Genomic DNA, 13879 nt, shown 5'->3' on the forward strand with positions numbered 1-13879 from the left:
CTGCTGGTCTCTGTTGAGTCTGTTAGATTCCATGCTGATATCGATCTCTGCTTAGTTGTTGTTGTAGCAGCATATGACGAAATACTTTCGGTTTCGGGTTAATCCGGTACGAAAGAACCAGTTGCCGTGGGATTGACCTCTCTCTCTCTCTCTACTTAGTAGAGTTCGCCTCTGTATTTTTCTTGGCTATTTTGACATCCTTGCCAATCTTCACAACAATTTTCCTGCCCTCCAGTATTCGGGATTCCTTTTCTGAATCCCCAGGTTCTACAATCGGTTTCATCAAATGATCTATGGATGTCTGAAAAACTATCTAAGGTGACACCACGCGCATCTTAGTACCCTATACTTGGCAATATTAAAGACAAGTAGGACCTTTGTTACTATCTCTATATAAGTTTGAGGAGTATAGTGTTGTATGAATTTAAATGTTATAGTTCAGGTCTATGGCCTGTCCGTTATTCAAGGGCCCTAGTTATTTTCCATAATACGTTCCTGCACACACGTTTTAGATGACACCCATATTTTGATGAATACTCTAACTTTCTTCAATTGTCTTTTTAGATATTTAGCAAAAATAAATCACTCTACGAAAAACGGAAATATCGCGTGCATCTGTTTTGCCGTTAATATAATTTTTTTGTATTAAATTGATATTGGGTAACGACAAATCATTCATTAAAAATTTCACCTGTGTTTTCTAATACAAAGCAACAATAATAGAAAAAAACTATAAAAACATATACTAAGACTGAAAAAAAATCTATAATTTTAAGTAATCTGTGCTGTGACAAATTTTCCGACAAAAAAAGTTACATTTTCCAACAAAAGCTGTACGGTTAATAAACTCAATTCAGTATAGAACGAACTTTACTAAGAAACATATCGCAAAAAAAGGAAATTGCTCAAAAAAAATTTCTACAAAAACAGAAATAAAATTTTGATCTGAAAAAGCAAAAAAGAAGAAAAATCAGTGCAGTGGGTTTTATTTTACATTCAGTGATTTGGTGTTTTTCATTGCATTTTCCTTTTTTGTCTTCTGCTTGTAATTGTACAAATAAAATTAATTAATAAGCATGCTCTGGCAAATTGAGTGAAATTAAACAATTTTGTATACTCTACAGCGTTTTCTTTTTCTTTTCTTCGTTGGTGAAAAAGAGAATAAATACAATAACCCACAATTCATCATTGTCGCATCTCATCGTCATCATCCACAGTAATATTTGATTATCGCTTGGCTGTTCACCTACATACTATTTTGAAACTCGTGAATTTTTGTTTACATTGGCAGCCGTTGTAATTTGTAAAAATAATTTTAAAAATCAATTTAAAGGAATTACAAGATAACAGTGAAGTGAAAATAATTAATGTAAAATGTGCCAATAATAATTTAAAATATTAAAAAAAATGAGAAACTGAATAAGTGGTAATTACAAGGAAATACAAAAATCGATAAATTCAAATTAACAATGGATCTTTAGAAAATTAATTAAGAATATATACATAGTTGAGGTTTGAATCTAGGTCCACGCCAACCAACAGGTAATTTTGAGGAGATCTTGGCATTCTAATCCACTGCCAATCTTCCGAACTAAAAGACATCCCAGCAAAAATTCGGATCCGCTATGTAACCCATTACTAAACAGCGGAATTTTATGCAAGCCCTATTTTTGGTCCGATTCCTGTCAAATTTTGGGACTGGACGTATTTTTGGCTTCTGATTAAATTGCAAACAAAACATATGACATATGCAAAATGAATAATTTTGCATATGCAACAAATAATATGTGCATATGCACAATTTATGCATTTTACATATTTTCTTATGCAACAAATATTTCAATAATAGGTATAAAAATGTTTGTGTGTACAATTTTTCTGTTTAAAATTCAATTCAGACAAGTCAATAAAATGGAGTAATGTATAACCACAGTCACTACCTTCAAAATACCGGAAATCGGGAGGTACCGTTCTACGGGGGCTATATGAAGACGTGGACCTATACCAAAAAATTTCAGGTGGAAAGTTTTATACAAAAAACAACGAAGACTAAATGCCTAATTTCAGTAATTTCGGTGGTATATTGGGGCCACAACCTTAAAAATACAGCAAATCTGGAGGTACCGTTCTATGGGGGCTATATGATGACGTGAACCTGTACCGAAAAATTTCAGGTGGAAAGTTTTATACCACCAACGAAATCAAGATAACAAAATTTAGTCATTTCGTTAGTATATTGAGGCCACAACCTTCAAAATACCGAAAATCGGGAGATACCGTACTATGGTGGCTTACTTACTTACTTAGTTGGCCCATTACAGAACATTTGTTCCATAGACCGAACTAAGAAAAGATCTCCATTCCTCTCTGTTTTTCGCTTGACTTTTTGGAATACCGCGCCTTTTCATTTCTTCATCCACTTGTATGCTCCATCGAAGCTTAGGTCTGCCGATTCTGCGTGCACAGCCATGTGGCATGTATTCATACCCTTTTTAGCGGGTTCATCATCGCTCATTCTTACTCGTATGATATGGCCTAGCCAACGCAATCGTTGCATCTCGATACGTTTAACTATATTCATGTCTTTGTATAGCTTATATAGCTCGTGGTTCATACGACGTCGATATTCACCGTCAACGCAAATCGGCCCGTAGATCTTTCGAAGAATTTTCCTCTCAAACACACCAAGCACTGCCTTTTCTGCTTGCGCAAGTACCCATGCTTCGGAGCCATACATTAGCACGGGTAGTATCAGCGTTTTGTATAGTGTTATTTTTGTTTGACGAGATGTGGCTTTGTTTTTAAATTGCTTACTTAGACCATAGTAGCATCTGTTGGCCAATACAATTCTTCTTCTTATTTCACAACTGATGTTGTTTATTGTGTTTATGGCAGCGCCGAGGTAGACGAAGTCTTTAACTACCTCAAAATTGTAGGTACCAACTTCCACAGTTGGTCCGAGCTCTATGTATCAGTTACTTCCTTTACTGATCGTCCCATGATGTCTATGTCATCAGCATAGGCAAGTAACATGTGGCCATTGGTGTAAATTGTGCCATTTCTTTTGACATTTGCATCTCGTATTACCTTTTCCAGCAAAATGTTGAAAAGATCACACGAAAGGCTGTCTCCTTGTCTGAAACCTCTTTTGGTACAAAATTCTTCGGAGAGGTTCTTTCCAATTTTAACTGAGGACCTAGTATCAGTTAATGTCATCATACAAAGCCGGATGAGCTTTGCGGGGATACCAAATTCAGACATTGCGTGGAATACCTTTGATCGGAGGGGACTGTCGAATGCTGCTTTATAATCGACAAAAAGGTGAAATGTGTCGATCTGCATCTCTTGGGTCTTTTCTAGGATTTGCCGCAGGGTAAATATCTGGTCAATGGTGGACTTGCCAGGTCTAAAGCCACATTGGTATGGTCCAATTATTTCGTTGACCATTGGCTTTAGTCGTTCGCACAATATCCCTGACACTATCTTATAGGCAATAGGGAGAAGACTTATGCCCCTATAGTTTGAGCATACAGTCTTATCTCCTTTCTTGTGGACGGGACATAGGATGCTCAGGTTGTGGAGGAGGATGTGCCTGTACCAAAGCTATCTGTTTGATGCTTCTCTCTTTGGTAGAATTTTCGGACTTCATTCTGGCTCCTGTACATCTCGATTTTTTCACACTCCCGCTTTTCCATTTCTCTCTTTTTCTTGCGGAAAAGACGTTTCTCTTCTCTCCTTTTCTCCCGATATCTCTCTCGTGCGCTACGCGTTGCTACTGATTGTAAAGTAGCTCTATATGCCGCATTTTTCTCTTCGGTAGCAGCACGACACTCCTGGTCATACCATGAATTCCTTTGTGGAGGTCTCTGGAATCCAAGTATGGATTTTGCGGCTGTTTGCATGGAGTGGGCAATATGCTGCCATTGTGTTGTTATGTTATCGGGACAAGGAGTGCTCGCGTTAAGCAATTGGGCTAGTTGAGTGGAATATGCTGTGGCTATCTGTTGTGTTTGCAGCCTATCGATGTCCAACTTCCGCGTTGTGTCTGTTCGTGCTTTATTTGCAACGTTTAGACGGGTACGTACCTTTGCTGCAACAAGGTAGTGGTCCGAATCAATGTTTGCGCCTCGGAACGATCGTACATCCAACACGCTGAATGAATGTCTTCCATCTATTACAACATGATCAATTTGATTACTTGTTCTTTGATCTGGAGACAGCCAGGTGCCCTTATGAATATTGAGATGATTAAATCTGGTACTGCTAACTACCATGTTTTTTGCAGCTGCAAAGTCTATCAGCCTCATACCATTGTCAGCAGCTATAATACAGTGCGTCACCTTTAGGTGTTGTTGTGACGCCTTTCCCAATCCATCGTATTTCCTGTATGGCAGTAATATCGGCCTTGTACTTTTCAAGTGCGTCTGCCAATGCGAAGACTGCACCTTCTCTATAAAGAGTGCGAACATTCCAGGTGCAGATTCGCAGATCATGGTCCTTAAAACGTTTGCCGTGTTCGTCAACTTTAGAGGGGTTTGTTTTTCTTTTCTTTCGTTTTTCATAGTAGGATGTTTTTTTTCTAGGGGAGGGTTACTAACCCGACGCCCAAACCCAAGTTTTTAACGTTCTTATGGGTGAACGCGCGGCACATGTTAGCTCACTACCTTTAACGGGTGTTAAAGGCAGTTCCCCAGGTGACACCACGGGGAGGTCAGTGTCCACTTGAGATGAAAGAGGGACCAAGATAAATCCTGGGCTTTGCCATGTTAAAGCCGGTCAAGACCGTTGCTTTGTATCATTCATCCCCTACATCATTCATCCCCTACGTCACTATGGGGGCTAAATGAAGATAATTTCAGTCATTTCAGTGTAATGTTGAAGCCACAACACTCAAAATTCCGAAAATCGGGGGGGGGGTACCGGAGTTAACATTCTATGGGGCTATATGAAGACTTGGACCTATGCGGACAAATTTCAGGTGTAAAGTTTCATACCCCAAACGAAGACTTAATATTAAATTTCAGCCATTTCGGTGGGATATTCAGGCCACAAAGCCTTGCATATATTTTTGCATATGGTTTTGCATATGCTAATTTTATGCAAAAATGTAAAAATATGCAAAAATGTCTGGGCCTAATTCGTTTTATTTTCTGATAAAACGAGTTTCTGTCTAATCAGATTTTCTTTACGACCATCCTAACCATATATGTATTTGCATAGGATTCCGCTGTCTACCCATTACGAAGTAATGTAAACAAAAATAACTACTTATATTACTCCTTACGGAGTTATGAGAACGGTGGCACACAGCGTGTGTTTCCGACCCTCACCGTCGGCCGGGTACTTTATGTTAACAACACAAAGAACAGTTGGTGGTACACATGTAAGCGTTTAAACAACCCTTAATGATCGTACGCGTGGCATAGTGTGCAGTGTGTTCGACTACAAAGCAGAAGTTCGTGTGTTCAAATCCAGCAAGGAGCGAAATAAAATAAAAATATGAAGTGTGTTTAATAGGGTTAAGACTTTTTTACAACCTCGTATCCCTGTATGATATTTTGATGAGTTTTTACCTGAAATTACATAAAGTTTTAATTATAAAGTGATACGATAAAAAAGCTTTCGCACAAAAAGCTTTTAAAGTTTTTATTTTTCAGACCTTTGGAAAATTGTTTGAAGTCACTGTAAGCCGATATTTAAATAAAAGCAAGGTATAGGGTATAGGTATAAGGTATAGGTATAAGGTACACGATATAACTAAAATGACATAACCCTTTGCTCATCATTTTATATTACACTATGCAACACTGAAAATGCAAACAACTTCTAGTATGCATTTTTGAAAGTACATATTTAGACTACAAAAACCCTAGTAGGGTTTTGTCCTGTCAGATCCAGTTCGGATTTTATGGCCTCATCTAAACCGGGCTAAATATACACTATTTTGCATTTATCAGGCCTTTATCTCAGAAACGAATAGGAATTTGGCCTTGCTGTCTTTATCAATATTGTAGCCCTAAACTAGTAGAACTTATCGCTCATTTACTCAAAGAGTGGCATAACTCAAAAAATGTGATTTCTGAGTTAGCAATTTCTATTGTTTCTACAACTTCTACTTTATCTTGTGCCAAATTTTAATGCTGATATCTCTAAAACTCAACGAGTTACAGCTCATTTACTACGAGCTTCGCATAATTCAACACAACAGTTTTTTGAGTTTATGAAGCACTAAAACAATTCAAATCATGCTTGATCTTGCACAGAAATTTAGCACTGATATCTGGCTAGCTGTTTGCAAAATATGGTCCAAGTAGTTATTTTAGTTATTGTGTAATAATCTTTTTAATTTGGGAAGTCAAATTCCAATCGCAAACTTAAAACGCGTTTTTCTCGAAACTGGGTTTTTTGAAATGTGTCACTCTTTGAGTAAATGAGCGTTATATTTTGAAAAAACCACACAAGAAAAACTCCATCTAGGACATCAAAATCTATAAAATATAGAAAATTTTACATAATTGCTGAAATTCTGGTCAGTATCGGCTAAACTATTGTTAGTTGAACAAAGTAACATTTTGCAAAAATCTTCCTAATAATGTTCTCAACAATTCTTTAGAACATTCTGAAACTCTAAAATGCTTACTTCATGTTGTTTCAGCGGTATTTTGCATCATATATTTTACAACACGTATTTCAAACACAGTTCACACCAACAGTTTATTCTCGCATTTCGAATTTGACTACATTATTGACATTTTTATTAAATCGTCGTTGAAAAATGTACTGAAAACAACGGCATAGAGGCATTTTACAACAATGACATGTTCTGAAGAGTTGTGTATTACATTCCAGGGAATATTTTTCCAAAAGAAAATATTCAAAAAAATTAAAGGTTTTGGAGATACGGTGCGAAATGTATAAAAATTGTGGAATTTTTGCATATATTTTGAAATTTGAGGCAATAAATGTAGTTTTTCGAGTTCATTATTTCTCCAAGTATTTTATTCTTGTCCTTATCTACAAATTTGCTTCAGAGGTCAGAAGAAGATTCGCATTGGTTTCAGAGATATATCTGACACAACAAAACCCAACTAGGGTTTCTTGTCGTTTGGGTCTGTACTTTCAAAAAATCCTCAGTTCGAATTGTTTGCACAAGATCACCTTAAAAATGTTGCACAGTGTTATATACTAGCAAAATGCCCGCTACTTCGTATGCGGAAAAGTAATAATATACAAATAAACAATATTTAATAAGGCGAACACTGAAAATTTTGATGTATTAATATCTGTTCGAATTGATATTTAATTTCTTTCAAGTACTGTTCGTACACGTTTTGTTCGAATTTCAAAAAAAAAGACCTCTACATTTCAACATCGGCCTACATTTTAAATTCCAGTTCATATTTTATTAGAACGGTATGGGTATTTTGAAAATTTTATCCACATTTTCCAACCGAATTTTGGAATTTGTGATATCAAAGTGTAAAAAACCTTTATTCAAAAGATGTTACCCTAGATAACAGTTAATTTTTGAGACACTTTATTTTAGGGCTGTAAAAACCTTTTTTCAAAACATAGATCTACCTTTTCAAATGAACTTACTATAACGTTCAGAATAGACTACAAAAATAAAAACATTTTTGTTGAAAAGGTACGTTTGACTTTTTGATTTTAGTACATTATTTACAAACCGAATTCGTGTTAACATAGAAACAATAGTACATTATTCAGTACAATTTTTAAAAACCAGGACTTTATCTCAAATGTTACAGTTTCAGCTCTAATTGTTCCCCCAATGCTAATGGTATTACATGTAGAAACCTTTCATACATTTAAAGACGGATTTTAATAAACATTCTGATCCAATCATTTATCGATTCACTCAATACCAGTGCTTCAATATTTTGTATTATTTAATACTTCTAGTACTCTTATTGTACGACCAACTCTAACAATTAACCTGACAAATAAATATTATATCAGAATTCCACTTCTATTCCTTAGCCTAATTTATTGCAATTTTGTACTTTTCACACACTAATTATGTAATTCCAGCTTCACACAACGTCAAATTTAATACCATTTAGTACATTTAGTATTTCACAATAAATCAGCCACCCCTCAACCTAATTTCAGAATTTGTATGCATTTCAAAAAGTCCTTATCTAAACACCAACACAAACCCTCATACAACAATTAAAATTCCACCTATATCCCTTCATGGTACCAAATTTAGTACTTATAATATGTATAAGTTTCAAAAATTACTTCTTTTATCCAAAACTATATCCCAACCGCAATTTAGTATTTTTCGTATACATAAGTATGAATTTCCAAAACTTCCTCTCTATCTCCACTCTAGACGTCAACTGCTATACTAATACCGAATTTCGCAATTTCAGCTCTATTCCTTTACACAATAGCAATTTGAACCAAATTCTGTGCCATTTAGTAATTTTCGTACACTTACACAACCACATCCATATCTCAACCCTGCACACCAACAGCGGCTATAATACAAAATTTCCGAATTCCACCTCTATTCATAATACCATTAATACTTTTCATATGAAAGTACTACTCTATCCGTGTAAACAAATCTAGATTGTACCAAATTTAGTACAATTTAGTACTTTTCGTAACCGTAAGTACGAACTTTCAAAACTATCTCAGTCATACACTCGAACAGTAATCTAAATTTCAGGATTAGAGCTCTCTCTCCGTTCACCCAAAACCAAATTGAACCAAATTTAGTACCATTTAGTACTTTCGTACACATAAGTACAAATTGTACCAAATTTAGTACAATTTAGTACTTTTCGTAACCATAAGTACGAACTTCCAAAACTATCTCAGTCATACACTCGAACAGTAATCTAAATTTCAGGATTAGAGCTCTCTCTCCGTTCACCCAAAACCAAATTGAACCAAATTTAGTACCACTTAGTACTTTCGTACACATAAGTACAAATTGTACCAAATTTAGTACAATTTAGTACTTTTCGTAACCATAAGTACGAACTTCCAAAACTATCTCAGTCATACACTCGAACAGTAATCTAAATTTCAGGATTAGAGCTCTCTCTCCGTTCACCCAAAACCAAATTGAACCAAATTTAGTACCATTTAGTACTTTCGTACACATAAGTACAAATTGTACCAAATTTAGTACAATTTAGTACTTTTCGTAACCATAAGTACGAACTTCCAAAACTATCTCAGTCATACACTCGAACAGTAATATAAATTTCAGGATTAGAGCTCTCTCTCCGTTCACCCAAAACCAAATTGAACTAAATTTAGTACCATTTAGTACTTTCGAACACATAAGTACGAATTTCCAAAACCACCTCAAACCTATACCCCAACAGCAATCATAATTTTAAATATCAGGATTCCAGCGCTATCCGTTCACCAAACTCTATATTGTACCAAATTTAGTACTTTTCGTACCCATAAGTACGAATTTCCAAAACTTCCTCAATCCTACACTCTAACAATAAGCTTAACTCGGTTCCAGCTCTTTCCGTTCACCCAAATATAAATTATACCAAATTTAGTACCATTTAGTACTTTCCGTAACCATAAGTACGAATTTCCGAAACTACCTCAATTCTACACACCACAGGTAATCTTAATTCCAAATTTCAGGATTCCAGCTCTATCCGTCCACGTAAATTTAAATTGTACCAAATTTAGTACCATTTAGTACTTTTCGTACCCATAATTACGAATTTCCAAGAATAAATCAATCCTACATTTCAACAGTAATCTTAATTCCAAATTTCAGCATTCCAGCTCTATCTGTTCCCCCAAATCCAAACTGTAGCAAATTTAGTACCATTTAGTACTTTCCGTACCCATAAGTATGGATTTCCAAAACTACCTCAATCCATCACTCCATCAGTAATATAAATTCCAAATTTCTGCGTTCCAGGTCTATCCGTTCACCCAAATCCCAATTGTACCAAATTTAGTACATTTAGTACTTTTCGTACACATAAGTGGGAATTTCCAAAACTCCAAAAGTAATTAAATTCCAAATTTCAGAATTCCAGCTCTATCCGTACAACCAAATCCAATTTGTACCAAATTTAGTACCGTTTAGTACTTTTTGTACCCATAAGTACGAATTTCCAAAACTACCTCAATCCTTCACTCCAATAGTAATCTTAATTTCAAATTTCAGGTTTCCAGGTCTATCCAAATCCAAATTGTACCAAATTTAGTGCCATTTAGTACTTTTCGTACACATGAGTACGAATTTCACAAACCATTTCCTTTTATAAACACCACTCCCCAATCTTCATTTCCATACCAAATTTCAAGTTTCTAGCTAAATCTGTTCAAAATGTACAATTGGTACTAAATTTAGTACTTTTCGTACACTTAGAGCCCTTTGGTACATCTTTCTAACTCTCCATCATTTACCCTCATTCCAAATTTCAGAATTCTAGCTCTTTCCGTTTGCCGAATACAAAGGGTACCATATTTAGTGCCTTTTAGTACTTTTCGTATCCTTCCAGTTCGAATTTCCAAAAACCCAGTCTTATCTGACACCTTCGCACCAAGAGTGACCCTCACACAAAATTTCATGAGCATCAGTCGTTTAGTCTGGGCGTTGATTATCAGTCAGTCAGTGAGTCATCATTACTCAACTCTTTTATAAGTATAGATGACTGTATTTTATATATCATAAAAATTAAAAGTGGTTTGTGCGGGACCTTTTTAATATTTAAATGGAATAAAAGTTATTTCAGTCTTGAATGGGTAAAAGATCATTCATTTGTGCAACAGGAAATAATTTTTTAAGAACAAACATTTTTCATTTCACAAAAAAAAAATCAAAGTGGTTTGTGCGGAAACTTTTTTTAAAATAAAATGGAATGAATGTTATTTTAGGTATTACATAGTAGACAAAAGTTCATTCATTCTCACTACAGGAAATCATTTTTGAGAATAAATTTCAAAAAGTCTTAATCATAGTGTTGAAATTGATTACAAATTCCACCTCAACTGTTCTAAAAATATAAAATATTTTTTAGCTTATAGCTTATTTGTATACCCTCAGCATTTATGCTAACGAGGGAATATACACTTTCATACGGGCAAAATGTGCCTCATCGAAATAATGGTTTTAGACCCCAAGTATGTTTGTATGAAATCCGTTTCAGACAATTTCGAGTTTATTTAGCCATGTCCATATTTCTGTCTATCTGGCTGGATGGATCGCACAATAACTTTCGAACGGCTCAACCGATTCGGCCCAAAATTTGGATTTCGTTATATTTTATACAAACTTAGTGTAAGTTCGAGGATGGGTTATATCGGTCCACTCCTACCGGTATCTCCCCCACAAAAGTTCGAAAATGTTCCGAAAATTTGTGCGCACGATAACTGATTTGGTTCATATTTTGCACATCGTAAAATTTCTACGAGGCTTAGATGTGGTTCCAATATGGACTTAATCGGTCCACTCCTTCGGATACATCCCACACAAAATTTCGGATAAGTTCAGTTTAGGACCTGCTCTCGAATCGCTTTGATTTGAAACATGCTGAAAGATGCAAACACCCCTATGACACCGTGTGTAGTGGTTGGAGCGTAAGATAACTCTCTAACGGATCTGCCGATTCAGTCAAAAATTTAGCCTTCGTAATATTTTGTCCAAACTTAGTTTAAGTTCGAGGATAAGCCATATCGATCCACTCCTTCAGGTACCTCCCCCACAAAAATTTAAAAATGTTCGAAAAAATTGTGCACATGATAAATCTTGATGGGAGTGCCAGATTTGGTCCGTACTTTACACATTTTAATATGTCTACCAAATATAGATCAGGTTCGAATATGTACTATATTTGTTCACTCCTTCGGGTAACTCCCACAGAAAATTTCGGACAAGTTCAGTTTAAGACCTGCTCTCGAATCACTTTGATTTATATTCAAGCAACTTGCATTCGCTGCCTCAATTACGACGGTAAAAGTTTTTTTAGGGGCAAGTCCATACTTCTTGAGAAAACGGTCCGAAAGTTGTAAAAAAACCCCTATGGCACCATATGTAGTGGCTGGAGAGCGCGATAACTCTCGAACTGATCAACCGATTTGATCCAAAAGTTGGCCTTCGTCATATTGTGTCGAAACTTAGTTTCAGTTCCAAGATGGGCAATACCGGTCCACAACATCCGATACTTTCCCTCAATATTTAAAAATGTCACTAAAATGGTATGCACGATATCTCATGAACGGGACAACCAATTTGGTCCAAATTTGGATCTCCTAATAACTTTTGTGTCGAAGAGCAGTTTAGGGTCTGTTCGAAGATCCTTTGGAAACGTATACCGATTCTGTTCGTTGTGGCCCTGTGTACAGCCATATTATGTTTTCTGTGCTACCTGGCATACTGGTCCAAAAGTTATACGACGACCCACTGAAATGACTAGTGGGCGCGACACCTATCGAAAAGGTATGACCTCCTCCGCAACACTTTTGAACATTAATCCTAATCCACATTTTTGTTGGCATGTTCAAAAAGGGTCACAAAATTCTGAAGAGACCTCATATACGTTCGATCTGTCCGTAGATGAAAGTTTCAATTCACATAGGCTGAGGGTATATCTATGTCGGTAAATCCGACTGATACTTTTTTACTTGTTGATATACATATCGCTCGTTTACTCAAAGAGTGGCATAACTCAAAACTGCGTTTTCTGAGTTAGCAATTTCTATTTTTTCTACGACTTCTACTTTATATTGTGTCAAATTTTCATGCTGATATCCCTAAAACTCGAGGAGTTACAGCTTATTTACTAGGAATTTGGCATAATTCAGCAAACAATTTTTTTGAGTTTATGAACCACTAAAACACTTCAAATCATGCTTGATCTTGCACAGAAATTTAGTACTGATAACTGGCTAGCTCTTTACAAAAGATGGTCCAAGTAGTTATTTTAATTTTTGTGTAATAATCATTTGAAGTTGGGAAGTCGAATTTCAATCGCCAACTTAAAACGCGTTTTTCTCGAAACTCAATTTTTATACCCTCCACCATATGGAGGGTATAATTAAATTTGTCATTCCGTTTGTAACACATCGAAATATTCGTCGGAGGCCCTATAAAGTATATATATTATTGATCAGCATAAAATTCTATGTCGATTTGACCATGTCCGTCTGTTGAAATCAAGATACAGCTCGCAATTTTAAAGATAGAGAGTCAAATTTTGGTACAGAAGTTTTTATTACTTGCAGGATGGTTGGTATTGAAAATGGGATATATCGGTCCACGTTTTGATATAGCCCCCATAGAACGGTACCTCCCGATTTTCGGTATTTTTAAGGTTTTAGCTTCATTATCCTACCAAAATGGCTGAAATTTGGTACGTAGTCTTCTTTAGGGGTATAAAATTTTCCCCCAGAATTTTGTCGGTATCGGTCCACACCTTCATATAGCCCCCATAGAACGGTACCTCCCGATTTTCGGTATTTTGAAGGTTTTAGCTTCATTATCCTACCAAAATGGCTGAAATTTAGTACGTAGTCTTCTTTAGGAGTACAAAACTTTCCCCCAGAATTTTGTCGGTATCGGACCACACCTTTATATAGCCCCCATATAAAGGTACCTCCCGATTTTCGGTATTTTGAAGGTTTTAGCTTCATTATTCTACCAAAATGGCTGAAAATTGGTACGTAGTCTTCTTTAGGGGTATAAAACTTTACCCCAGAATTTTGTCGGTATCGGTCCACACTTTCATATAGCCCCCATAGAACGGTACCTCCCGATTTTCGGTATTTTGAAGGTTTTAGCTTCATTATCACACCGAAATGGCTGAAATTTGGTACTTAGTCTACGTTGGTGGTATAAAACTTTCCCCCAGAACTTTGT

General features: G+C 35.9%; 1 protein-coding gene across 48 annotated transcripts in view; it reads left to right on the forward strand.

Moving 5' to 3' along the window:
• The first annotated feature begins 562 nt into the window (after positions 1 to 562).
• Positions 563 to 13879, forward strand: part of LOC141401555 (organic cation transporter-like protein) — a 28807-nt gene continuing 15490 nt past the window's right edge. For 5 of the 48 annotated variants that reach the window (XM_073981907.1, XM_073981973.1, XM_073982030.1 and 2 more), the window contains exons 1-2: positions 856 to 978; positions 1125 to 1426. The gene's annotated coding sequence lies outside the window, so the exon portion shown is untranslated. Of the gene's footprint in view, positions 1543 to 13879 lie in introns of all 48 variants that reach the window. The other 43 variants (XM_073981965.1, XM_073982001.1, XM_073982143.1 and 40 more) reach the window with 24 other exon arrangements.

This window comes from Musca autumnalis, unplaced genomic scaffold (assembly GCF_047663935.1).
Source record: "Musca autumnalis isolate F117 unplaced genomic scaffold, ASM4766393v1 scaffold_1, whole genome shotgun sequence".
Taxonomy (NCBI): domain Eukaryota; kingdom Metazoa; phylum Arthropoda; class Insecta; order Diptera; family Muscidae; genus Musca; species Musca autumnalis.